The sequence below is a fragment of the Camelus ferus genome, chromosome 11 (assembly GCF_009834535.1).
Source record: "Camelus ferus isolate YT-003-E chromosome 11, BCGSAC_Cfer_1.0, whole genome shotgun sequence".
Taxonomy (NCBI): domain Eukaryota; kingdom Metazoa; phylum Chordata; class Mammalia; order Artiodactyla; family Camelidae; genus Camelus; species Camelus ferus.
In genome coordinates, this window is record NC_045706.1 from 3,245,361 (window position 1) to 3,273,228 (window position 27,868).

Below are 27,868 nucleotides of genomic sequence, written 5' to 3' on the forward strand. Positions count from 1 at the left end.
AATAAAATATTGTCATACCAGTAAATGTAGAAAGGTTTAACTCATTCATTGAAACAATGGTGTCTGATTGGCCCACAAAGCAGAAGACAACTCAAAGCTGAATCCCAGCGATATGCCTAATACACAGTAATGGAGAAATATAAATGAAGGGCTGGTAAAGATGCAAATACCAATAGAAACAAAGCAGGTGCTGCAATTTGACAAAAGACAGGGTGGGATTCAGGCCCATAAACCTTAAATGACGAAAAAAGGATATTTTATAAAGCTAAAGGCCACACATTATGATGAAGATATAAAAATTACTAGTATCTGCATTAGATTACTCATTAGTGAAACTTGTGTGACTGAAACCACAGGAGAGGAAGGAAGAAATGAACAGGTTCACTGGAACAAGAGAAATAGACAGGCATGTACAGGAGGGCAGGTCCCTGACAGAACAAGAGGACAGAAAATCTGGCTAGGACTCACTTACCCACTCATCACGTAGAAGGCCAAACAATGCAGAGGATAAGGCAGACTTTGTGAATATGTTTCAAATTTTGTACCTCTTTTCAAGTACACATTCATGAAAAATGACCGTATATTAGGCCATAAAGAAAACCTCAGTAAATTCCAAAAAATGTAAGTAATACAAACTACCCTCACTGACTAAATGCAATAAAACTAGGAATTAAGAAAATAAGAAACAAAGTTTCTTCCACCTGGAAAAACAAAACCTTCTATTAACAACTCTTGGGTCAAAGGGGGAATAAACAAAATTGCAGAATTTCTAAAACCGATCAAAGGAAAACTCAGTGTATCAGAATCTATGGGATACAGCTAAATAAAACAGAGGAAAATCGTACCATTATTTAGCTCTGTCACCAAAAAATGGTAACAAATGTGTTATATTACCACTTAAAAATGTAGAAAAGAACACATGATACCAAGAGGAATTAATAAAAATATATACATTGGACAGCCATCTCCTTTGTCCAAGGGGCAGTTTAAACAGCACAGGAAATCTCTGTGCCTGGGAGTCTGGGCCCAGCCGGTGGGATATGGGATGCATGTGTTTGGTTACTTTTTTTATTTCTTTTGTAGGTATTGGTCTATTCTGGTTTTCTACATTTCTTTAGTCACTTGTGGACATTCAGAATTTTGTAAAGAAAAAAACTGTCCATCTTATCAACATTTAAAATGTACTGGTCCAAAGTTACACATTATAGTACATTGACAATTGACACCATGAATGCAGTTGTGTGGTTTTATGATTCTGAGGTCCTTTGCCTCCCGGGCTTGGCTTATCTTTCTGAGTTCTCACTTTCCTTAGATTTTGGACTGGTATTTTGGACTGTTATTTCCTTACAATATTGCCAAGTTTCTTTCTTTCTTTTCTTTTTTTTTTAAGGATACAAGGAATCTCTTTGCTTTATTTCTTTCAATTGCATGTGACTCTACAATTATTTCAAAATAAATATTTTATTTTTTGTGTACTAAGGTTTGAAAAATTTTTAAATTAAAAAAATTGGCGTATAGTTGATTTACAATATTATAAAAGTTTTGGGTGTACAATGTAGTGATTCACAATTTTAAAGGTTATACTCCATGTATAGCTATTACAAAAATATTGGCTGCATTCCCTGTGCTGCACAATACATCCTTGCCGCCTACTTATTTTGTACTTAACAGTTTGTGCCTCCTAATCCTCTACCCTTATTTTGCCCCTCCCCCTTCTCTTTTCCAACTGCTAACCACTAGTTTGTTCTCGATACCTGTGATTCTGTTTCTTTTTTGTTATATTTACTAGTTTGTTTTTTAGATTCCACATGTAAGTGATATCATACAGTATTTGCCTTTCTCTGTCTGACTTCACGATACATAATACCCTCCAAGTCCATCTATGTTGTTGCAAATGGCAAAAGTCCATCCTTTTTCATGGCTGAGTAATATTCCATCATGTACATATAAATATATACCATATATCCTTTATTCATCCATCTGTTGATAGGCATTTAGGTTGCTTCCACATCTTGGCTATTGTAAATAGTGCTGCCATGAACATTCGGGTGCATGTATCTTTTTGAATTAGTGTTTTCATTTTCTTTGGATATATAGCCAGGAGTGGGATTGCTGGATCATATGGTAGTTCTATTTTGAGTCTTTTGAGAGATTTCCAACTATTTTGCACAATGGCTGCATCGATTTACATTCTTACAAACCGTGCACAAGGGTTCTCTTTTCTCCACATTTTCACCAACATTTGTTATTTGTGACAGGTGTGAAGTGATATCTCACTGTGGTTTTGATTTGTATTTCCCTGGTTAACAGTGTTGGGCATCTTTTCATGTGCCTGTTGGCCAACTGTATGCCTTACCATATTAACAAGTTTTCATGCATTTAAGGAATATTACAATTTTCATTATTTTTAGTTGGAAGTATGTGGCACAGGAATGGTGTCTCTTGTTTTTTGTCATAATTATTTCCTCATATTTACTTGAGGTTTTTTAGTTATTTTTCCAATGTCTTGAATGCATAGCTAGTTTACTTGTAGTCTTTCTTCTTTCCTGAAAACCTGTTAAAGCTCTGCATTCTCCTCTGAGGACTGCTTTGCCTGTGCTCACGGGTCTCGACATGAAGCGCCCTCATTATTAAGTGTTTTTAATTTCGATTTTTATTTTCCTTTGCATGCACAAGTTATTCAGAGGTTCTGGTCCGCATTTTTGAGTAGTGATGTTTTGGGGCAATTCTTTGGTTATTGGCTTCTAGTTTTATTGTTTTGGATTCAGAGAATGTCAACCTTGTGATTTCTACTTTTGTGGAATCCATTGAATTTTCTTTAAGCACTAAAACTAGGGCAAAATCTTAAAATAAATATTCCACAAGTGTTTGAAAGACCCATGGATTCTCCATTTGTTGTGGGCAAAGCTCTCTTTGTACCCTGTTCATCAAGCTTTTAAGTTGATATTTTAATCTTCTGTCTCTTTATTCATTTTTCACTTTGTAATTTTTAAGAGGTATCTTAAAATCTCACTCTGTGTCTCTGAACAAGCTAGTTTTTTCTGTTTTTCCCATTTTTGTTTTCTATATTTCATATAGTCTTTTATATATATACTGTTTTATATATTCTGTGTTATATGTATGTGTATTCTTTTTTTTATATATTCTGATGTTATGTTGTTCAGTATATGGGATTTTATACTATTAACCAAAAGGACAGAGATTTTATGTAAGATACCATTCTTTGTCTTAAATATTCTTTGTCTTGACTTTTTGGTCTAATATTACATTTCAGCTTCCTCAAATATGAGTAGACACCCTTTATGATCTCAGATTCTCCATCTCCCATACTTTGTTGATGTAATTCAGAATTTTCAGTTCATATTATTGTTATTAGCATTATGATTTTACTTTTTCAAAATCACATCATCTATGGCTATATTATAAAAATAATTCTATTCTAAAGTTATAACTTTTTGGTTATTTTTCTCACCATTATTTCTTATACCCACTATCTTCTTCTTTATTAGATTCACTTTTCAAATTTGCCAGTGTAAATGTTTAAGTCAGTCTTGTAAAAAGTTGGCTAAATCTCCCGGTCACTGATGGTCTGTAAGTATCCGTATTTTGCCTTCTACGTGACTGATAGTCAGACTAGGTATGAAATTCTAGGTATGAAACTCTCATTCCTTGTCCTTGTAACATTGCTCTGTTTCCTTGTAGGACCTGTTTTTGCAAATAAGACGGCTGATGCCAACTTGATGCTTTGATTCCTGTGGATAATCTTCTCTTCTCTCTGCAGACACTTTCAGGGTGAATCCAGGAAGGTGTCACTCTTCATTCTTCTTGTTTAGTGCTTGATAAGCCCTTTCAATAAGACAAAACAGAAGAAAACAAACCAAAAACTCCAGACATTTTTCAACACAGGGAGCATCACTCCACTGACGCTTTGTTTCTTCCTCCCCTCCTGTATCTTTGTTTCCCTTGAAGACGCTGTTAGGTTTTGGGGCTTCGCAGTCAGTCCTTGTTCTCATTCAGATGTTCCCGTACTTCTCAGCTCTGTCCTTCTGGGTTGAGTTTTGGGAGACTCTTCCAGTCTTCCACATTCCTAATTTGATATTCAGCTTTGTCTAATTATTCTTTTTAATTGAGTTTTTCACCCTGGAAATCATATTTTTAATGTTCATAAATTTATTAGATCCTGTCTTAAATTAATCAGTAGGTCCTTTCATACTCCTCTGAGCTCATTCATTTGACTTTTCTTCTTCCCTTCCCCCTCCGTGATGGGAACTGGCCTTTCATGCTGCTTCCCCCAGTGTATGATGGTTCCTAATTACTCACTTCCTAGATGGAACTGTAAGCCAAATGGTACTGATGGCTGTGCTGTGTACCTGGGTCCCCTTGGCAGTGACGCAGATTCTGATCTGAGAGGCCCTGGCTCTAGTGTCCGTGCGGGGGATGGGGCACTGGGACTCAGGCACCTGGGCTTTCCTGTAGGGGGTGGGAGCAGCTTACCTGTGGGTCACGTGGCCTTTGCTCACGTGTGTCTCTCTAGGTGGTCTCTTCAGCAGTGGAGCTGGGCTTCTCACAAGGGCAGCTCAGAACATTCTAAAGGGGCACATTTCAAAAGGGGGAAACGGAACCGACCAGTCCTCTCGAAGGCTAGACTCAGACCTTGTGTGGTGCCCCCAACCCCCATCCTCTTCACCCAGATTGGATGAGGGAGGGGCCCACACAAGGAAGTGAGCACTGGGAGGCGGGGCTTATCGGGGTAATTTGGAGACCAGCCTTCAGGTAATTTCTGGGCTGAACTGTCCATGACCTGATCTTTTTACTCGTCTGATCTTGGGGCTATTATGGGGTTCTCCTGGGAAACTTACTTTCACGAAGGCCCTCTTTCTCGTCCGCTCGGAATCGCTGGCACTTCAGCTTACTGGGGTTTACCACTGATCACTTCCCATGTGCTCTGTGTTCAATAGAATCCCCTCCCTGTTTTCGATCTGTTGGTGGGCTGCTTTTCTCCTGGTGCTGTAATGGATAAAAACAAAAACAAAAAATCAAAAAAAACTTCCCGTCGGTGACTTCAGCAGGGCTTGGAGAGCAGTGAGGGGATGACACGTCTTTCAGTCGGCCGTGCTAATCAGAATCTTGTTTTCTAGTTTTTAAAGAAAGAGCATTTATTCTGTTAGTGAATCAGAAATACAGAACAAAATTCTAAGACATATTTGCCCTTCTACTTTGTGCCATTACATTATTTTATCTTTTTAAAGGAAAATAATTGTTTTTGCCTTTTAATCTATTTCTTTGTGTATTTTTATTTTTTCTAGATTTTCCCTGTTAATTTAGTCAGTTTAATTTGGTGTTGTTTCCTGTCTCCCCGACGTCATTAATTTTCCATTAACTCCTGAGTGGCTTCACCTTTCTTCTTGATGCTTGATGACCAAGGTAATGAGCACCCATGAACTGAATGTCAAGGTTTTGAGAAGTTAGGTTGGGTGTTTGGTTTCCTTCACAATGTGCGTGTGTGTGTGTGTGCATGTATGTTTGGAAGCTTTTGAAATAGAAGAGTTTTTTCTGGTGCTGAAACCACAAAAATTCACGATCGAATAGATTTTTAATCTTTCTTGCACAGTAATGTTTTATTTATATATCAGATGAATTAATCAATTCTTCGGGAAAAACAAACCTATTCCATTTTATTTTTGTGAGCCAAGTTAGTGTGAAATTCTACCTTTTTTGGTAAAGATTTTACTAAACCTCAGCTCAGCAAACAGTGACTGAAGTGTGTCTCTATAAAGGGATCTGGGTAAGGCAGCGCCATCCCTAGATAATGAGGATGTCAAAGTATTGAAAGTGTGTTGAGATCGATACTTCCGTGTCTGAGCTGCTGGAGAGAGTCCAGCCCAGACGAAGGCTGGTGTAAATGTATGTCACCAGCCACAGAGGGTCCTCAGAGCTGCAGGACGGTCACAGTGGGTGTCTCTCCTGACTCTTCCAAACCACAATTTGAAATGTTCTCTGTTTTTCTCAAATGCTTTTTATTATTTTCTAATAAAATCTCTCAATATTAAGATTTAATCTTTGATCATAGTATTTACAGTCTTTTTCCAGATTTCTTTACCTCTTATTTTAAAAAATGTTTTAAATCATCACAGCAATCCATATTGTCTTTGTGCTTGTTCCCCCGTCACTGTTTCGGGATTTTCTCATTCATTCATTCAGAAAAACAGACGTGATTCTCGCCTCATGGAATTCACAGCCTAAATATATATGAAAATAGTCTTACTTTAAGATGTTTGCATATTTGTGTTTAAATTTTTGTACGAGGCCATTTTTCCTCCCTCTGGGATTTACTTTGTTGTATCACATGAGGTGTGCCTGTAACATGTCTGTTTTATTACACGCATGGGCATTTTTCCTAAACCTTTTAATTAAATGTCCCTTTCCCACAGTTTGTAATTTTCCCTTTTAAATGAAAAAGTCGTTGGTTAAATGACCCTTTTTGGGAGGGAGAGTTTCCCCACGTCACTCTTCTCCTCCTCCGATAATTTCTTAGCTCTTCTTTATTATTTATCTTTGATATAAATTTAGAATGATTCTGCCAGGTACTTTTACCATATCCATTGGGGCTGTGATTGCATTTGTGTTCCTCTTTTAAATTAATTTGGAAAAAGATTCATCTTTACTGTATCCGTCTTCCCATCAATGACCAAGATACAGTTCTAGAAAATGTTTTAATGTCTCTCAGGAAATATTTGTGGTTTTCCTGCTGCAAGTTCTGTACAGTTCTTGTTCAGATTTGCCCTTGTATTTTATATTTTTGTTTGCTATTAGGAAAGTAATTTTCTTCCATTCTGTTTTCTCATAACTTAGGAATTAATTTTTCTATATTTAACTTGTTTCTGGCTACTTTTCCTTAAAACTCCAATTATTCTAAGGGTTTCTATGTAGGTGATGTATTTCTTGCCAATAGTGATTTTGTCATTTATAATAAGTTCATTTTTTAAATATTTCACATGTCACTGCATTGGGAAAATCTGTCAGAGCAATGTTAAAAAAACATAGTGATAATAGACATCTTTGCTTCATTTCTAATTTTAAGCAAAATAAATCAATATTTTTGCATAGGTTCAGTTTTCTCATCTAAAGTGATGATTATAATATCTGCCTGGTTCACACTGTTAAGAAGCAGAAATAATGAAATGACTGTAAAAGAACATAAAACACATGGGGTAATGAAAGTGTGAAAAACAACATATAAATAAATATAAGGCTTATTTATTACCAAGATGGGCTAAATACATATTCTTAACAATGTGTGAATCAGGGGGCATTCATTTCTCTAAAAACCACCCATTTCCTGTTTTCACAGATAAACTAAAGACTCACACTGATTTCTGAGATGGAGTTCTTTCCTTCTCTGTTAACTGTTTACAAGTGGGGGAGGCATAGAAAAACAGCTTAGGAACCATAACAGCTCATTGAAATAGCCTCTGATCTAGTTCAAATTCTAGCCCACCCTAGATTCCACACCCAGTCATCTCTGGGATGTACATTCTGCTTGGTGGCTGACGACAAAAGTCTTAGGGTCTTATGGGCGTTCAGTTTCCTCGGAGCAGTTTCTAGCTTTGCGCTGGGAGACTGTGGTTGAACGGGGCGACTCCACCCTGTCTCATGCCGGGGGATCCTGGGAGGAGATCCTGTGTGGCTGAGCCGACCTTCCCTGTTTAGTCTCACAAGCAGAGGCACTGTGCCCAGGGGAGGCCGCCCTGCCCCACCTGCTGGACCGTCAGAGAGGAAGAGGGGGCAGCAGGTGCCCTGGGAAGCCGCGCACACCTGGACTCCGTCCACAGGGCGCTGCACGGACTTCCCAGGATTGCCTGCAACCTCCCCGGTGATGAGGCTTCTAAAGCCGCTTGTTAGATCGCTGTGCTCTTCGCAATGCCATTTTCCAGCAACTCAACACATTTGTTCTGGACAATTTAGACACCAGTCCATGTTTGTAAGGAAAATACTCCCAGGAGGGGCCTCTGGCGGGGTGTGCGGTGCATGGCCACTTCACGAGAACATGGGGCGGCGGCCGTCGAGGGCTCGTGCATTTCCCTTCCTGCCGCCTTTGCAGTCTCATCCGATGCCACTTTCCACGTGGGTAAGCGGGTTGCTCTCTGCTTAAATACGAGGACCTGGCTCCTCTGCTTCTTGGTGCAGCCAGTAAAGCTGGCGACAGTAGACAGAAACGGTGCGTGATGTTCATTATACTGCTGCGTGGGGGGTGCGTTTAAGACTCGGGCCCTAAATGGTTTTTAATGCCAGGATGCACTGATTGTGATGACGTGAGGGAGGCAAACCGCCGGCTGTTATAAAATCATGGCAAATATGAGCAGAATAAAAAATGGTTAAAGGGATCTTGTTACAGTTTCTGTTTATTCCATAAGGACCCGAGGAAAGCAAAGAAGCAATGATTCTGTTTGGGGCTTGTTCTTGAAAGATTACCTTTTATGTAGGTAAGTCAAAAGGTTAAAGAAGTGAACAGAATTTAAATACAGCCAGTTTTAGTAATTTTTCTATTGTTTGACTTAACTGCTTCATAACATAATAATAATAAAAAAAAGCAACTTGTGGTACCTAACCAAGGACAAAGAATTCTTAAATTAAAAAAGAGCTGTAAAATCTTGCGAGGGCTTGTCTGTAAAATATCATTTTGATTTTGGGTCTAGAGAAGGGCCATAGATCTCAAATTACAATAAATCTCTAAAAGTCCAATAGTGATTTCCGCCAGCTTGTGCCGTAATGGAAACATCGCTCCGTCGCGTGAAGCTGTGATTCAGGAATTGGGGGAAGAGAGTGAGGGGGTGATTCTGGACTTTATTTTGGCACCTGGAGAGCTCAGTGTTGCCGCAATTATTGGTTTTCTGAAATATGTCCCTATGCATTATTCTGATCAGATTACTTGCATTGCACAATTCTCTGGTGAATAACAGGACAATAGCACAAAATAAATCTCTCTCTGAAATTTAATCTCCGTGTCTGTACACTGTTAAGAAGAACATCTACCTTCCTCCGATAAGGAGCTGTATATCTTCCCGAACTGAAGTGCGGCTTGTTCTTCAATTATCCGCGATGGAAATTCCCAAACAGGCAAATGACCGCGTGGCTGGTGTTTGTGTTTGGACCGCGGGGTTGAAACAGAGCTCATGTTCTCGCGAGCCCTGTGTGATGAAATTCCAATTTCTTCTGTGAAAATGCTGCAGCCAGTTGGGTTGGATGGTTTACCCAGCATTGCCCTTTCCCCTCCAACAAGCTCCAGTGTCATTCTTCTGAAAATCTTCCTCAGTTTCGGGGGGGCCGTGGCTGAGTACATGGAATTGTACCTTATAAATTTTGCACCTTTTCCCCTCATTTAAAGGAGATACGCAGGCCTGTCTTCAGCTGTGGAGTTTCTTGCGGGCGGTGGGGAGTGTCCCAAGCGGGGAGAGCTGAGATGCTTGTGCCCTGTGACCCTGCCTCTTCCTCCTTGGCTGGGGCTGGGGGCACGTTCTTGTTGAAAACGCGTGACGGGGGTGGGGGAACCTGGCATGACACCCTGTAAAATAGGACCTGCGCTCCCCGCTGAGCCCGGGGAGCAGCAGGGCATCCCGTCCGCCTTTCTTTATCAGGCTCAGAACAAACGCCGGGGGACAGGCTAGCTGCAAACCAGGAGCCCGGTGCGGGCTGCCCCTTGTTTATGAGGAAACATCACATCTTGAAGTCATTTTTTTCCTCTCTTTCTAGAAATCCTATTGTCAGAAAGTTGCCAGTCCTCCTGGTTTGGGTGTGTACCTCTTGGAACAGACTCATATCCTGGGGAAGTATCCAGGAAATGTTTATTCTTTATTTCAAAATTAGTTTTTTAAAAAAAAACTATAAAAGAAAAGCATGCTCATTATTCAAGGAAGCGAAGAGTACAAAATATGCTAAATTAGAAGTCCCCCCACCCCACCCCACCCCACCGCCGCTGCCACCAGCCCGTTTCCCACGTGTCCGGGTTCCTCTCCCCCGAGGTGGTGCAAATCGGATTTGCTTCTGTGCCGTCACAGGCGTCTGCGGGGCACGTACGCAGAGGAGTCGCGCTTTATTCTACAGCCTGTGCCTCGCTTCTTGCTGCATGATGCATCCTGGATATATAGATGTTTGTTTTTATTTCTACACACACGTTCAGCCTGATGCATATGAATCCTGCGCGGTCCTCCACACGCGAACTTACTTAACTTGCTCTGGGCTACAGATGCTGCAGTAGTTTGCAGTTTTCCTCATGACCCACAGAGGAAGGCGAGACAAAGGGCCCTGCTCCAGAGCACGCTTGATGTAAAAAGGACCCAGTTCAGATCCCAGCGTGGCCTCTCACCAGCCGCGCGGCCTGCCCTCGACACGGTGGTCCCGTCATCTGTAAAACTGGAATAAAGGAAACCCACGGCATGTAGTTGTTGAGAGAATTAAAATAACTCACATGGAGAGTGAAGACCAGGGCTTTGCAAAGAGAAAGCTTTCTCTGTATCTTATCTGGAATGAATACGTGTGTGTGTGTGTGTGTGTGTGAGAGAGAGAGATAATTTTCAGACAATGAAGTGAGTGCGTTGGGTCAAAGCGTTCATGTGCACTTGAAATTTTGGGGACTCTTGCCACGTAACTCTTCTCAAAGGAGCACCAAGTCAAGCCATCACCCAGCAGGCATGAATGCTGCTTTTCCACACTGTTGTCAGAACTGGACTGTGAACAGGCTGGTAAACCTTTGCAAATCTGTAAGTGAAAATGGTACTTTTTGCTAAGCTCTGCGTTTTTTTCTTTTTTTACTTACGGTTGGTTCCTCTCTTTTCTTTATTTCTGCTTCAACAGCCTGTTCATGTTTTTGGACATCTTCCTTTTTGGGTCGATTGAATTTAGACAAAAGAACGCGACGCGGCCGCTCTTCTTACGCGCTGGGAAACTCCCCTTCACCTGTCGCAGGCGCTGTCCGCACTTCCCCCAGGCTTTCCTTTCTTTACCGATTTAGTATATGGACGTTTTGCCGTAATGAATTTTACAAATTTTATTTAGGCAGTGTTTTCAGGCTTTCATTGTCTCTGGCCTTTGGGAGGCACAGTCACAACCATTTAGCCATTTCCAGTTTATCAGGAAAACCAGGCTCCTTTTAGAACTATGATGCTTTCATGGAAAAAGTGAAGTATTTGTAAATCTCTAGAACATGCTCCTCTGGCATAACTGAAACTTTATACCCACTGAGAGTCTCATTTCCACCCTCCTCCCAGGCCCCGACAGGCACCTTTCCACTCTTGTCTTGGTGATGGTTTCATAGGTGCGTGTGTATGTCCAGATACATCAAATTGTGTACATTAAATATGTCCAGTTTTTTTGTGTATCAGTTATACCTCAATAAGGGGCAGCCACACAAGAGTTATGCATTTGGTCCAAACAAAGTTAATTTTGATGTAAAGGGGTAAAGCAGTGATTCAGTCCTCCCTGTCCTCAAATTGCTGTCACTTGTCCTGACACGTTTGTCGAAGTGTCCATCCTTCCCCACTGTTTGTATGCAAGTGTTAGAACGTGAACATTTCTATATGTGCTTTCAATTTTTAGAGACTCTATCTATTCTGTTGCCTGTATTTACTGAATGATTCTTATTTCTGTATCATACTGTATTTTTTAAAAAAAGTTACTTCTGCAAATTATCATTCAGGAAAATTAAATGTCCTTTTAGTCCCCTTAGTTTCTTTTTAGCTTTTCTTTTCAGTTCCATTTAGTTTCTTTTAGTTCTCCAGTTCTGTGAATTTTAGCACATTGTGTATATATCAAACTGCTTTAAATCACGTAGCTTTAGCATATGCTTTGTTAATGCAATTACTCTTCTCTTTTAAAAAAAATTTTAATTTACCTCTTTTTATTATTTTGCAATTTGCAATTTTTCTACACTAAGCATGCATCAAAGTTACAGTTTGAAAAATAGCTTCCTTAAGTTAATTTCCATGAATTTCTCCTGTGTATCAAGTCATAATCTATTTTTACGTAACCTCTCAATATTGGTTTAATACATGGCCTCAGAAACAAGCAAATAGCTGATCTCTTTCATGGGATGATCCTCTTTGAATAACTAAAAATGTTTGTAACTTTATCTTCCTGGAAGACGGAGTCTCAGATTCTTCATCGTTCCTTCTGTTGGGACTTCCACGCTTCCATCCTTCTGGACACTCAGGTGCCTCTAACACCTGATGCCTAGACCCGGACACTGTCCATTCACTGTGCTCCGAGTAAAGAAAAACAGCAAAGAACACGTCCCTTCCTTTACCAGTAACACAAATCAGCACGGTTTACTTTTACTGCCTACACATTTTCTGAAGATCGACCGTTTAATTGTGACATTGAGACTCAGGAGGTTGTGCAGCCAGCCAGCCTGGATCTGCGGGCGCGCCGCCTGCAGATGTGGGGGGCGATGTAGGGGGCCAACTGCAGAATTACTCTTCCCTTGACAGTGTTTGCTGTCTCACTTTCCATATGACCGTACTGGAATAATGTTGTCCATTTCCCCCCCAAATCCTGATTTTTACAATCCATTAATTTTAGGAGAATTGATGTCTTTTCACTATGGAGCTGTGTCCTGCTGCTAACTCAGGCCTCTCATGTCCCTTCACTGAGTGAAACGTGTTTCCGCTGTGGCTCTGCAGGCGTCTTAAGTTTGCACCTGAGACTCTCATCTGGTTTCTTGCTATTGTGAACGAGAAATCCCCTTCCAGTAGGCATTTTTGTGTATTTATTTACATAAAGAGAAGTTATTGATTTTAGAATAGCAATTTCATGCCCAACAAAGGTAGTAATATTTTATTATTTCTGGTAGGTTTTTTTTTTTTTTTTTTGGTACCTTGATTTTTCCCTAAGATACGCTACACTTTCTATGTCACTAATTTGTCTTGTCTTTGTGATACTGTTCCTCCCCCCTGTGTTTGGTTTATTTTCTTGTTTTATTCAACTTCTTCTTGAGTTGGAGATTTTGATTCTTCTTCAATTTTCTTTTCATTTGCATTCAAGTCTCTTTTTTCCTCCAAATAACTGCTTTGGCTACGTCCGCAACGATTTCATGTGTTGTTTCTTACTGGTCAGTTTTCAGTGTTTTTATTTTTATAATTTATAATAAACAGTCTACTAAGTAGTAATAAGTAAGTAAAAATGTATCATTATAATTTCCTGTGACTTTTTGTTTCTCATTTCTTGCCTGGTGTTTGATTATTTCGTTTTTTTCCTCATTCTGTAGCTGTTATCTGATGATCACTTTAACAGTTTTATCCTGTGTATTTCCGTCCTCCTCTAGAAAAGTATGAAGACTTAAGAACATGTTAGTTATTTCTTATGCTGAATGACTGACGTTGGCCTCAAAATGTCACCACTGAGTATTATGTTGCCTTTGACTTGGGGGGGTGTGTGTGCAAGTGTGTATAATTCAAGGAGGAATCTTATCTATTCAGTTTTTTTTAATCAAAAAAGAACTTTCAGTGTTACGAACTTTCTTCATGAATCTGTTTATCACACTCTTTTCTTTGACCTACTGATCAAAGATGAATAGATTTTCTTGCGTCAGATCATTGTCAAATGGGCATTGAAATCATATCTCTTCTTTATTCATTTTTGCAAAAAGTACTTCCTCCCGTGTCACCCGCATGCTGTTCTAGGCAACAGGGTTGAGGCAGGAAAAACATCTGCCCTGGCCAAGGTTACTTTTGTAGGTAATATAAGAAATCACAAATAAACAAGATTTCGGCCACTCACGGGTGTCAGTAGCACTTGGAAGGAAGTGAGGGGGAGTGTGATGAGGACCGCCTGGCGTTGCCCAGAGCCTCTCGAGGTGGTGAGCGTTCAGCACGAGCTGAAGGCGTTCCGGCTTCTTGCCTTGAAATGTGTTTACTCATCTCTAAGATTCTTTTTATGGGCATACTTTTACTTTGGACTTTTCTGGGTAGCTTTTTAAAGGTGTTTCTTACAGCATATATTTGCTTTTTAATTTAATATGAAACACTTTTTAAGAGGTGAATTTATCCAGTTTACATCTGCTGTGACAGATGTATTTTTAGAAGGTGTTATGCATGATTTTATGTTATTGTTTCCATTTTTTTCATGCTTCCTCTGTGTTCTTTCTTTTGCTCACATAATCTGCGTGTGTGTAAGAGGGACACCGAGAGAGAGCTGGGGAGGGGAGAAAGTCTGCCTCGCATCTGGGAAGATTCGGTTGCATTTTATTTCTTTTAGCGGGCACGTTTATAACTTTAAAGAATTGCTTACGCTTCTGTTTCTTGATTGATCAACTTCAAAGGGTCCTGATTTGTCCCAAAGCATGATGGATGGGGAAATACACGGCTTTATATTCTGTTTCCTCCCATCTCTGGATTATTGTTAGTTACGTTGTGATTTTAATATTGTCGATTAAAATAAAGTTGGGTTTACTTTCTGCTTTATCCCCATAATTCTTGCAGTCGCTCTAGCTTGATTCCATGTTTAAACACACGCAGGGCTCAGCGCCAGCGCCCGTTTTCCCTGCGGCCTTCCTAGATGGCGTCCAGCCGTGCTCTGTCCACGAAGGGCTCCATGCGCTCTAACAGAGGGTGAGTTTTCTGTTCAGGAAGGACAAACAAACTGGCTGCATGTGAGACCTTTGAGTCATACTTCTTCCCCCCAAATTTTGGATAACAGTGTTTCTCAAAGTGTGGTTTTTCTTTAGGAACCACCCTCCCCTGGCCTTGGAGTCATCAGAGCTCTCTGTTTTGTGAGAACCAGCGACGCCATCCCAGTGAGCCGGGAGCTCCGAGCGGGGGCTTGGGCACTCTGCTCTCGGAGGGGCGTCCGAGCCCCCGTGTCTGTGTGAGGGTCCGGAGTCGGCGCAGCCTGATGCGCCTGTGGGCTCCTGGCTCAGAACTGCGTGCACCCAGTCTCGGGCCAGCCAGGGATGAACCTTTGTGAGTTGATTTCCTTGCTCTGGTTCCTGTCCTTAGGGTTTTTATTTTATTGTTTTATTTTTAAATTTTTAAATTAATACTTGAAATTCAGTCACTTCCTCTGGGTGTATCTTGGTGTTTACAGTTCTGTGTTACTCCCCCCCTGGACTGGGGATCAGGCCTTTCCTTAGTGTAAGACAGTTTCTTTCCATGGTATCTTGGAATGGTTTTTTGTCTGCTCCACGTGCTCTCCCTTTGGGGACCCCTCGTCCCAGCCCCTCTCTTTCCCTTTACTCGGATCGGTCTTGTTCACAGCAGTTACCAGGGTCTGAACTTGGCTCTCTTCCTCCCTTCGTCCCCGCCTCTGTCTCCTCTGTTAAGCTAAGCTTTAGGGGCTGGTGGCTTCCTCACTGCTACGGCCAGGGTCCTGGGACCGCATCTGAACTCAACTATTCAAAGATTTTAGAATGAACAGGTGAGTGTCCACACAGAAGAATGAATGAACCGCCCACATGTCCGTCAGAACCGACTGAATCTAACCTGGGGCCTGAAGTCTTTCTTCCACCCGCACCGCCTTCTCCTGTCTCCCTGCGTCTCCCGCTTGGGTCTGTGACGTCTGCCTCGGCTCGCCCAGTGCCTGAGCTCCCAGCACTGTCCACGTTGCTGCTGCTTTAATCGAGGTTCTGCTTCTGGAACAGTTTTGTTTTCTTAAATCGCACCCCTTCTGTTATTCTTTATTGTCATCTCTGTTCTGTGATGTTCTGTGTTTTATCTCTTACAGTCCGTCTCTAAGCTCTTCCATATTCCATTTTCTCTTAAATTTATCTGAGAAGATAAAGAAGCTTTTGCGTGGAAGATGGTTTTCCCTGTTTATTGGAGCAATTCTTTGAAAGCATGTCCTTTGTCAGCCTTTGTACCCCCAACTGTTCCGTTTCCACTTGGGTCGTGTCTCTGTTAGACGTTCATTGAAGAGCACGGCTCATCTTCCGGGAGGGACAGTCCTGTCGGGCCCGGCTCGTTACTCAAGGACAGTCTGAGCCGCAGCCCGGAGGCTGCGTGAGCCAGTGAACTAGTCAGTCCGGCTCGTCATCCGTCCTGCATTGTCCCTCCCCGGGGAGCAGGTTTTTCCACATTTCCCCCCGTTCCTCACTTTGACAGGACCTTGGACTGCATCCCAGTAAACTCACATATTTTTTTAAATTACATTTTGTTGTTTGATTAGTGTTGGCTCATCTCTGGTAAATAGACCTGATTGTCCTTTCCCCTTCTCTCCTGAACTCCTCCAGGTTGGAATTCAAAAGCTGAGAGCGTTTCCACGGAAGGCCCCTCTTCCGCTGTGTCTGTCTTCCTGTCCGGCTTCCCCGCAGGGTTTGCAGGACCCTCTCCTTTTTCGTGCTGTCTGCCCGCTGTTCCGGCTCCGCAGGGAGAAGCTGAGCCGTCCATCCTGGACGTGGTCCTGTGCGCTGTTACCCGTCGCGTGCTATTTGAGGTTGCCATCATTTACTACTTCTGTGAAGCTGGAGCTTAGTTTCCGTTGGTTTTGCTTTTGATGGTGGGTTTTAGAAAAGAAAGGCTGACGACTCACTTCATACTGGAGCAACTTTGGAAAAGTGGAGTGAAGTCCAGCTGGCTGTGGGTGTGATGGAATGGCTCCCAGTTCAGCTGCTGCTCTGGTTTGATCCATATGTCCCTGAGTGGTTCTTCTATGATTCTGCTAAAATCGGAAAGAGGTTACAGCCAGCACGAGCACAGTGTTTATGATTTGTTTTGAGTGACTCCCTGGTATTTCAGGACTCAGCCGATGTTGATAATTTGTGAGTAACTGCTGGAGGCAGAGAAAGCTAACATTTAATGGATGCCTACTAGGTGATGATTGCTTTACATCTGTGATCATTCAATTTAATCTGCACAGAACCCTCCTAGCTGGGTGTTATTATCTCCATTGTGTGCCCCAGGAACCTTGCTGGAGGTCGTCCTCCTACTGGGGTCTGATTCTGAAGCAAGTGCTGGTTCTGAACATTGAGCCCTGAGGTGCTCTGTGCTGAGATGTCTCTGTGGCCATTTCTTGCCCTGCTTGGCTACATTTGGCCTTATCAGGGCCTAAGTCAATAAAAAGTTTGCCACTGTGTGCATCTTTATGACTGCCTTAACGCAGAGGCCACCCAGGACCGCGCCTGTGGGTGGGGCCGGGGTGGGAGGAGTAGGATAGGTCAGCAGTGAAACTCGGGTGGTGTGTGGTCAGTGCCTGTTGTGAGGTGGTGACAGCTGCTGGGCCACGGGAGTGTTAGGAGGAGGAGCAGAGGCGCCTCTGGCCTCTGAGAGCCCCCAGTCCACGCTCACGTCTCCCCACCGGCCGCAGCATGAATGGACAATCATCATCTTCCCTGACCCTCTCACCCTACAGCATGCAGAGAGTGTGCCGTGGGTCGTGTTGGTTGAATGAGTGAGTGAATCAGTGGTCGGGGAAGTTGGTGCAGGCTCTGAATTCACAACACTCACCCTTAAAGGCCCACTTACTTTTTTAGGACTCTACCACCCTTGACCCTACAGTTAGGGATTCATTCCTTTTGCTTAACACTTGGTTCCTGGTGTCCATCATAAATGTTAGTGCTGTGTCTCTGTGAAGAACAGATACTCTGAGAAGAGGTAATCAAACCTGCTCTATTATGTGTTTCTTATGTGTCAGACTTTCCCCCTGAGAATAGCTCTTACTTGAGGAAGAGTTATGGGAGGAGAAGGAGCTGAAGGAGGTGGGTAAATTCTAGTAGGCAGGGTCATGGCCCCTAAAGGTGGAACCTGGGAATACACTGTGTCACACCGTGGAGGGGAATTAAAGTTGCAGATGGAATTAAGGTTGCTAATTAGTTGACCTTAAAATAGGGAGATTATCTTAGATTATCTAGGTGGACCCCCTGCAATCACAGGGTCTCCGAAAGTGGAAGAGGGAGTCAGAAGAGTTGGTCATCATGAGAAGGACTCCACCCACTGCTGTCGGCCTTGAAGACAGAAGGGGCCATGAGCCAAGCCATGAAGGTGGCTTCCAGAAGCTGGAAAAGGGCTAGGAAATGGGTTCTCCCCCAGAGCCCCTGGAAGGAACACGGCCCTGCTGACATCTTGATTTTAGCTCAGCGAGACCCGGGTGCGACCTCCGACCTATGGAACTATAAAATAATACATTTGTGTTGTTTCAGGCCACTTTGTTTGTGTAATTTATGACCACAGCAGTGGGGAGCCAGTACGTAAGTGGACGCAGTTTGAAGAAGCTGGACTTGCACTCAAACTGCCCGCCCCGGCTTGCCCATCTGGAATGAAGGTTGGTTGAGGGCTTCCCTGCGCTGGGCAGAATTGTGAGTGGGTTATTTGGGTCTTTATCTGGGTTTAGGAGGCCGTAGGCGCAGGTGGTCTCATGGGTTGCCCCCCTGCAGGTGGGGAGGGAACAGCACTGCGGACACTTGGGTGACGCGCCAGTCCTCCCGAGAACTGGGGGAAGAAAACACAGGGTGTTTGTGCGATTTGGTATCTAGTAAAGGCACCCGAGAGCTGTCTGGGCGAGTCTGACAAGCGGCTGTTAGAATGAGGATTCAGAAAACGCCTCCCTCGGTCCTCTGTTTGAGAGTCTACAGGCATTTTCAAGTCTTCTCTGAATGTAAACATATTTTATTTAAATTCCTGACACAGCTGCAGAAGTGTATGAGCATTTTTGTTTTGGTTTCAGAGTTTTTTCTTGATCATGATAGCAGCTTGGCTGGGGAAAAGCACGCGGGCCTGCGTGTGTGCACACGCGCACACGTGCACACACGCACTCCCACGCACACAGACTCGCATGCTGACACTCTCACGTGCGCACACGGAGTTCTAACACTTCTGTAGCGGCTTGGGTTAAGTGCGCCAGTGAACCTTTGGGAGAGTTGGACAGAGTCTAGTTCACATCAAAGTTTAAATAAAATAAAATAAGAAAGGACATTAAGCCAGTGGATTAATGTGTATCTTAATAACCCCTTCCTTTTTATCACTTAACATGGTTCCCACAATAACCTCAAAAGGTCAGTGGGCAGTCATTATTGAATTTTTTTGGGTTAAAACTGGGGAAACAGAATCTCAGTGAGCCAGACTGACCAAGGTTATTCAACTATCAGGCAGGCGAGGCCGATCTGCTTCCAGGTGTAATGACGGCTCTACTTCATCTCCATCTGTCCATCTTCCTTCCTTCCTCCCCTCCTTCCTTCCTTCCATCCACTCACCATCTACTCATCCATTGATCCCTCCCTCCGTCCATCCATCATCCATTCATCCATCCGTCATTTATTGTTCAGAGTGTGCAAAAGAATGCAGGGACCAAATACTTTAAAAGTAAATGTGGAAATGAACATGTTTATTGCCTCTTGGCTCAGTGAATTCGTTCCAGTAAGATGATAATTGCTGGGGTAGGTTTTCTTCTCCTTGGGTCATTGAATATTTTCCTTGAACTTCTTCAGGAAACACGCCTGTTTTAATGGCATTCTATGAGGACTTGATGCTCACCACTTACGAGGTGACATGGGTTTTAGCAGGTAAAGGACTCAAACACAGTTCTGATGGTCCTGTGTATTGCCATGAATTTCGGGCAAATGTGGGATGACTATACTTTGCCGATGGCGTTTTGCTGATTTTCACTTGGGATGAGGCTGAAGTAGGGAGTCCCCTTTAGATGCCACATGCCGGTCTCAGCCCTCGCCCTGACGCACAGACGCAAAACGGATGCTCCGGATGTGACGCCTGCGCCCTGAAGCACCCAGAGGAACCCCCGCCAGGAGTGGGGACCGGAGCGCAGAGAGCAGCAAAGCCATTGAGCTGTCAGTCGTATTGAGAGGGGCCGCTGGCGAGATACAGTGCCTCTTTAATGCTGATGCTTCTCGGCCTTTGCTTGAAAAAGTCCTCCCTCCATTTGTGTTTCAAGAGCTTTCTGGATGAAGTCTCCAAACCGTGAGATCGTACGCGTGATTACAGCCGGCTTTGCAAATTAGCATATCTTGCAGACATATTAGCTCATTTGAACAGCAGACGTTCATCCTGAGAAGGCAGCGTACGCTGACATCAGTATTCCACGTGCAGGGCTGGAGAGGGCGGTGACTGGGAGGCTGGGTGGGGGGGCTCCTGAGGCCGACGGTGGGTTCTTTTCCTGGTTTGGGTGACCCAGCGATGAACTCATCTGGAGGACCCGCTGCAAATATTTTGAATGTGATGAAGACACATTTGAAAGACTTGATAAAAGGTATTTGTGAGTGTCTTCCCCACCTTGACGGGAGTGCTGAGAGGACAGAGAACAAACTCTCATCACCTCAGGACGCGGCCCAACCACTCATCCAGAAGAGCAGACCCTGGAGGTCGCCCGAAACCCAAAGTCCCTTACGTCATTTTGCTTAAGACTTAATTCTTGGTATCCAGTGTTACCACGGTGAGGCGGCCCAGGGTTTCTGAGGATGTAAAACATGGCTTGGTTTTCTTGGTACTTATTCTCAGACTGAAAACTGCCATCAGCTAGAAGGTGAAGAAAGGCACCTTAAAGCAAGGACCCTCAAAGCGGGGCCCCCGACTAGCCGGCACCACCACATCTGAGAGTTTACCAAGAGAGCAGGTTCCAAACCCGGCCCCGGGCCTACGGGACCAGAAGCGCTGGGAGGGGAGGCACCAGCCCCACATCTGTTTTCACAAGTCCCCCAGCGGTGAGGGGGTGCTGCCGTCCCCCACCTCCACGCTGAGGGCCCACAGGAAGACGCGGCCCGTCCTTCCTGGCTGACCATGGGCAGGTCCCTTCTTTTCATGGAGGAGCTTACTCTCAAGTATGTGTTTAGGGGAAGTCATTAGATATCTCATTACTTGTGTTTCAGTTTTTTCAAATTTAACCTTTTAAAATACAGTGAAACTGATTTATTAAAATTAACGTTCATTTTATGGGTACCTTCTATTTGTGTTGGCTGGTTTTTAATATTCCATTAATGCTAATAATGACTTCATTCAAGAAAAAATTAGTATTTTGAAAAAGAAAATGACAGGTTAGGATAGTTAATTATGGAACGGTTGGTGCTGTTTGTGTCTTCCTCTTTTTAAGATCTTCATAGCGAGTATGTATTACCGTTGTCATCAGAAAACAGCGCATGTTCTAAATTAAGTAAATCAATAGACTTTAAAGTGTGCTGGGTTGGGGGTGGGGGGCGAAGGTGGGGTGAGGATGCCAGCGGGAAGCCGTGTGCCTATTGTTTATTCCATTTTTGCAGTTAGCATTGCGTCACTAACGGCGTTTTAGCATAATAAATGCAACGTGCGACTTCAGAGTACTACGATTGTCCTTCAAAACCTTGCTGGAAATGAGCATCCGAAAAGCTATGTTGATAGAGAATATTTCTTAAAATGTCACTTATTTCCTTTTAAACTTACACACAAGTAAAATTGCTTCTCGTGGTGGACAGTTCTGAGTTTTGACAAATGCTGCGAGTCACGCCACCACCACAGTTGAGACACAGGCCCCTTCCATCACCCCCCAAACCCCTTGTCCCATGTCTTTGTAGTAAAGTGCTTCCTCCGTCCCAGCCCCTGGCAGCCACTGTTCTGTTCTGTGTCCCTGTAGGTCCGCCCTTTCCAGAATGTCATACTCATGGAATCTTACATGATGTGGCCTTTGGGTCTGGCTTCTTCTGCTGGCATCTGAGGGGATCCTTTGCTGTTGCATTTATCAGTAGCTGACTTATTTTTATTATATGCATGGATTGCAGTTTGTTTTCCAGTTGGGTCATTTCCAGTTTTTGGCAACTATAAATAACATTGCTCTAATTAATCAGGGTATAGTTTTTTTGTGTGAACATAATTTTTCATTTTTCTTGGGTGAAAACCTAGGATGGGGGGTGCTGGGTCATATAGTAAGTGCACACTTAACTTTATAAGCAATGATGAACCTGGTCTCCAAAGTGACTGCCATCTTGCGTTCCCACCAGCGACGGATGAGAGCTGCAGCTGACCACGTTCTCGTCAAGCACTTGTCATTACCAGGATCTTTTACTGTGGCCATTGTAATAGCTGTGTAGTAGTTTTAATTTGTCTTTCCCTGATGGCTAATGATGTCGAATATGTTTGTGTGTTTATTGCCATTTGATATCGTCTTTGGCGAGGTGTCTGTTTCTGCCGATTTTTTATTGAGTTGGTTGTTTGCTTCCTGTTGAGTTCTTAGAGTTCTTGGTGTATTCTGGATATAAGTTCATTATGAGATACGTAATTGGCAAATATTTTCTCCGAGTTGGTCGTTTGTCCTCTCATTCTCTTAAGATAGAGAGTAGTTAAAGTGAGTTATTTGAGGTCCTTTCATGTCCTTTTGGGAAGTAAATGGAGACCACCCAAAGGAGAGCACATGGAGGCTCCTGGTTCAGAGGCTGCTCCAGCAGAGGGGCTTGGCCTCCATCACCTGCATTTGGCAGAGACTCAAAGGCAGGCAGAGGGGCGGGAATGCTTCATGGTGGAAAAAGGGGAAGGGTCCAGCTGTGCCCTGTTTGGAGGCCATTGACCCAGGGAAGCTGGAGGCAGCTCGCTGGAAGCTGAGCATCCGGTGCGATGTGTTTAGAGAGTGGATTTGGCTTTCTGTAGTTGGCCCTGCAAAATGAGGGAAGCTGGCTGTTCCTGGCCCGTCCTGACCTCTCTGGGCTGATTATGGCAGGGGCTGTGGTTTGACTTCCTGGGCTGGCAGTGCTGAGCTTGTGGGTCAGAGTCCACTGTCATCCTCAGTCTGGCCATTGTCTGTATAGTCAGCCTCTCACTTTCTTTAAGGAAACTAATATGTATTTCTGTTGCTGGGCCTTGAGTAAGTGTGGTGCACCTGGGCAGCTAAGGGCCAGGGAGAGGGTCAGAGAATCATTGCAGGTGGGGGTGGGTGGGTCTGCGCTGAACCAGGCTTCTCTGGGGAATATTTGGGACTGGTTTTTGTGAGTGGCAAGACCCAGGGAGGTTTGGGGAGGAGGGGGACCATCCCCATCCATCCATCAGCTGCTGGCTCCGGGGCAGCTGTGGGGTCTGGCCCTGTGAGTGGCCCCGCAGGCCCACTGTGCTGGCAGCCCGGCCGGCCTTCCTCTCAGAGCAGCTTGGCGGACGGGCTGCAGGAGCAGTTTGCCTTGTCTCCCCTGAGCCCGCACCAGGTCAGGGTGGAGGTCCCCTGGTTGGGTTTTGTGCCTGAGCCCCCAGAGTGGGCTCTGCTTTGCCCAGCCCAGGGTGGGAGGGGTCCACAGGGAGCCGGGCTCCGGCGACTGTGGGAGTGAGGTGGCAGTAGCGGTGCCAGGATGTGGCCGTGATCGCCCGCTCCTCTTCTACGCCGGGCACTTGCTGCCGTCCAGTCAGGCATCCTGTGTGCAGCTGGATGCCCTGTCACCTTTGTCCACTGGGCTGTGACTGCCTGTGACTGGAGTCACTCAGTGTTTGGCTGAGGGAAGCGGACTCTGGCAGCTGGCAATCAATACAGCAGAAGTGACTGCCTTTTTGCATTTGAAATGGCATCTTTCAGCTGCAGGGACTCGCCGTGTCGACTCGCCATGTCAGCAGCCGATCTGCGGGAATGGAGGCCGCCAGGCCACCGGCAGGAAGACTGGGGGGCGATGGAGGCTCAGAGGGGGCCCTGGGGCAGAGCAGAAGGCCCCCCCACGCCTTTCTCCTTCTGTCCCCACCGGGGTCATGTTGCCCCCTCTGTCTGTCTTCTGTGTGTCACTACTTCAGGGGGTATTTGGGAGCGTTCGGGCTGATTATGCCTGCAGGTGAAACGAAGGAAAGTCTGATTACTCCCGTGGGTTTAGGGACATGCTGCTTTAGCTTAAAGTTTTGATATCCTCCAAAATGTAAATCCATCTGGGGAGATTTAGGCTGTTTACACCATAGTATAAGTGAGCACCAGAACTGTCCCCAAGGAGGTTTTCCGTGGACGGAGGCTGTGGGGGTGGCTGGGAGCTGGGCCCAGGGAGTGGGAGGAGGCTGGGGAAGTCTGAGACCTCAGGACACAGCTCTCTGTTCATCGATTGGTCCGTGTCCTGGTGGGGCCGTGGGCTAGCCGGAGAGGACTAGGAGGGGAAACTCAGGTGTTTGGGGCTGTGAGTGGTCTTTACAAGAGGGACCTTCACTTGTTTCTTCTAACAAAGACCCCCTTTTGGGGAGAAGTGTGTGAGGAGCAGGCTCACCAGCTCCTGCTGCCTGGTGAGTGTGCAAAACAAGTGCCACTGAGTCTGGGGAAGCTGTCCTTCCTCTTTCCTTGAGTCTAAGTGTCCCCCGTGGTCAGCCTGTCTTAGTTTTCCTGTTTTCTTCTTCACACACAACACTGTTCAGTGTCACGTCTTCAAGTCCATGTGTTATTGTTCCTAAAGGTGTTAATTACGACGGAAATAACTCAAGAGAAACGCTCATGGGTGCAGTCAGAGCCTCATCGACCTGCACTTGTGGTTTATTTGGTGCTGAAGTTGGTACAGGATGCTCTAAGTACAGAATTCTGTGGACACTTGGTCCCTGTGTTGTCATCGCTGTGGGAGCGTGAGTCCTGGGGCTGGGCGCTGGCTGAGGCCTGCGTGAAGGTGAGCACGGCCAGCGTGGTGAGGACGTCGGGCTGGCCCTGGCACCGACAGGCACAAGTCAGGGCCCCCACTCGCCAGCCCCCCATCGAACAGAGCACTTCAGCTCCAATTTGTGCACATCAGTCAAAGTCATGCCTTTTTTTTTTTTAAGCCTCCTTATTTGTAGGTGACACACTGAAGGTTTTCAGGATGGAGCGACCGCCTGTCAATGATTTAACAAGTGTGACAAACCATTAAAAGCTGGCAAATCTGGTATCAGTCGCAGGCGTTTATTGTAGCATCCTTTCATTTTTGTTTTTTATATTTGAAATTTTTCAGCATAAAAAGTGGGGGGAGATAGAAGATGAAAAATTTACAGAAAGCACAAAGGATGGAAGTCCTACTTTGCCTTGAAGGTCTCAGGGAAGGATGCATGTCACCAAAGCAGCCCCCAACCCGGCCTGGATCCTGGGCCCTGAGACCCGGGAAGGGGCGGGTGGCCTTCTCCCAGTGGGTTGGGGCTGGGGCACAGGCAGTGGGGGGACGTGGAGTCTGTAGATGGGGACTTCCTTAGGTTGAGGGGAGCCAGCCCAGCCCTCATCTCCAGCCCAAGCCCAGACCTGCAGGGGCCCTGGGATTTGGGGATGGAGGGCCTGTCTGTTCATGTGATTTTCTAAAAACAGTTTTCGATGGAGGGGAAAAACGTTGACTGCTCTAACCCTGATCTCTGTTTAACCCTGGCCGGAAAGGCCGACTAACCCCTGCTGAGCCGGCCGTTTCTCAGGAACACAGCACCCTCTCCCCACGCCCCGCCCGGTTCACTCCGAGCACCTCCTCAGGAACCCCGCTTGTGTTTCTCTGTCTCTGTGCCTCCTGTTTTAGAAACTCAGTTAATCTACTTGGATAGAGTTGCAGTTGCTTCGGGAACAAGCCCAGATCTTGGACGGGGAGAGGGGGGTCTCGTTCTCTCGTCCGAAGTTCTTACCCTTCTGAACTCCTCCCTGAGAGCCGCCTGCCTTTGCCCTGTGACTCCCTCTCTCCTTCTGCAAAGTTGGGACGACGGTGAACAGAGGCAGGCGGACCGTCAGGCCAGGACCCGCCATCCCGAGCCGTTTGCAGGTGCGCGAGGCGCGTCGTCCACAGGGGGCCGCCGTGCCGCGAACACGCTCAGGCTGGCCGGGACCGCAGGTTTACCCTGAATTTTCAAAGAGGCTCTTTGACAGAGTTAACCCGAGGGGAAGAAGGGGAAGGGAGGCCAGTGAAGAGAGCCCACCCCTGTGACGCGCCACGTCCGCAGCTTCTGCCTGGTCCCCCGTCGGTCAGCGGGATGGACTGCCTCGCCCGCCGCCTCGCGCTGGCCGCTGCGGTCACTGTGCTCAGTGTGATGAAAACAAGTTACTTCCGAGGAACTAGCCCTGCTGTTCTGGAACCTCTGGTTTCACATGGAGGCTGTTTTGGACGGCGTTGAAACGCGGCTGGGGCGGGACATCTGGGGAGAAGTCTGCTGCGGGGCCTCTAGTGGGGCAGCTGCTCTCTCCCCGCTGGCCGGGCCTGGGGCCCCCGGAGAGGACTGGGGTCCCGGGGGGCAGCAGCTCTCGAAGGAAGGTTCCTTCCTCCTCCAGTGACCCCGAGCTGCTGCCCTCAGCCGGGCGGCCCGGCAGGCCCTGGGCGGTGGGGTCCCTGGCGGCACACAGCCGGCTCCTCCTGCAGGCCTGCAGCTGCCTCTGCGCAGCCTGAGCCCTTGCCTGGCCCAGGCCCACGGCCCCGAGCCCTGCCGTCGCACACCTGCGTCCCTTGCTGGGAACAGGTGTGCATTTGGGCGGGTCCATGGGTCTTTCTCCTTCTGTTCCCGGCTCTCCCGTCCCTGCCTCTGGGTAACTCCCCACCCGGCTGGGAGGCTGGGTGGCACCAGGGTAGCGCGGTGCAAAGAAGTGAGAACACCGACAGGAGGGCCCCCCAGTGGGCCTGGGGTGGGAGCCACACAGGCTGGTCCCACCTCAGCCTGGCCAGGGACTCCCCCAACTCACAATTTAAGAAAAATAAAGCCTCTAACAGCCCAGGGCCAGTGGTCACTTCTCAGCCCTTCACACACCCTCCCCCCCAAAAGCCCTGGATTCACAACTCGCTCTCGATCGATCGCAGGTGGTCGATCGCAGGTGGTCGGGGGTGGAAGGGCCTCACGCCTCCCCCTCTCCCGCCACCTGCTGTCCTGTGTCAGGTGTGTCTCTTGTTCTTTGTTAGTGTTGTCCTTAAGTCTTGGCACATGAGGTCCTGCTTGGGGCTGACACGTCCCATGGCTGAGCCGGGCGGGTGGTGGGTGGCGGCCTTGGGGCGCCGTGGGTCCCCGGTGGAGCTCGGGGACGGGAGCGCTCACATGCGGTACTAGAGAGCGGCTCCACGGCGCGTCAGGCCCCGGCGCTCACGCCTTTACTCCGACCTCGGCCCTTGCACGTCGCACCTCCTTCCCCTGTAGAGCTTTGGTCGGGCTGACTGCCAGATTCAAAACGAAAAGGCCCATTAAATTCACAGATGCACGGTCACAGGTGTGGCTTTTGCTGAGCTGCATCTCAGAGTGACTTACATGCGGCACTGGGGCCCGTCTTCGCTGTTTGACTGTTTAAGGCTCAGAAGGGCCCAGATTTCCAGGGCCCGGGATTGTCCCAATTCCATGTCTAAAGCAAAGGGGCTGGGATTTCGGTTAATGAACATGATGTGTCCCAGTTTAATTTAAAACATCATGTTTCCTTTTCGGAAGGACACCTCCTCTGCCTACATCAGTGAGGTATTAACAAAGGTACCCAATACGTAACAAAGATAGCTAAGCCTTTGGTAGGTCCACTTTCAGACAGTTTCTTCTCAGCCTTTTAAATTCTGAATTAGAAAATCCTAACCTGCAGTTTCGGTTGTGGGGAGCGGGCTGTGTGCATTGTTCCTGGTGAGGATGAGGCTGTGTTAGTGCCTCCTCTTGTAACGTGGACCAGTGACGTCAGGAGCTCCCGTGACCCTGATGGCAGGTCTGGTCACTGGGCGGTGCGTGGGTCTGACCGTTGCTGCAAGGTACCTCTGTCTCACGGAGGACTCCCGGTCCCCTGGATGCTGGTCCCTGAGCCTGGGTCGCTCGCAGCCACAGCCATGCATCCTTTTATTGTGCTTCACTTCTCTGCAGATCCTGTGTTTTTTTCACACTGAGGGTTGTAGCAGCCCCGCTGTCAGGCATGTCTACCAACGCCGTTTTCCCAACAGCATTATTCTAAAGTAAAGTGTGTCCATTCTTTTTTTTAGACATAATGCTTTTGCACACTTACTAGGCTACAGTGTAGTGTAAACATAACTTTTACATGCACTGGGAAACCAAAAATCGCGTGGGACTTGCTTTATTGTAATACTTGC

At 45.9% G+C, this 27,868-nt stretch overlaps 2 long non-coding RNA genes across 2 annotated transcripts; both read left to right on the plus strand.

Moving 5' to 3' along the window:
• Positions 1-27,868, plus strand: LOC116666915. Its single transcript, XR_004323718.1, has 3 exons — positions 1-11; positions 3,532-3,538; positions 27,735-27,868. It is a non-coding gene; the product is annotated as an uncharacterized LOC116666915 (long non-coding RNA).
• LOC116666914 lies at positions 14,505-18,558 on the plus strand. Its single transcript, XR_004323717.1, has 4 exons — positions 14,505-14,600; positions 14,717-14,951; positions 16,217-16,419; positions 18,122-18,558. It is a non-coding gene; the product is annotated as an uncharacterized LOC116666914 (long non-coding RNA).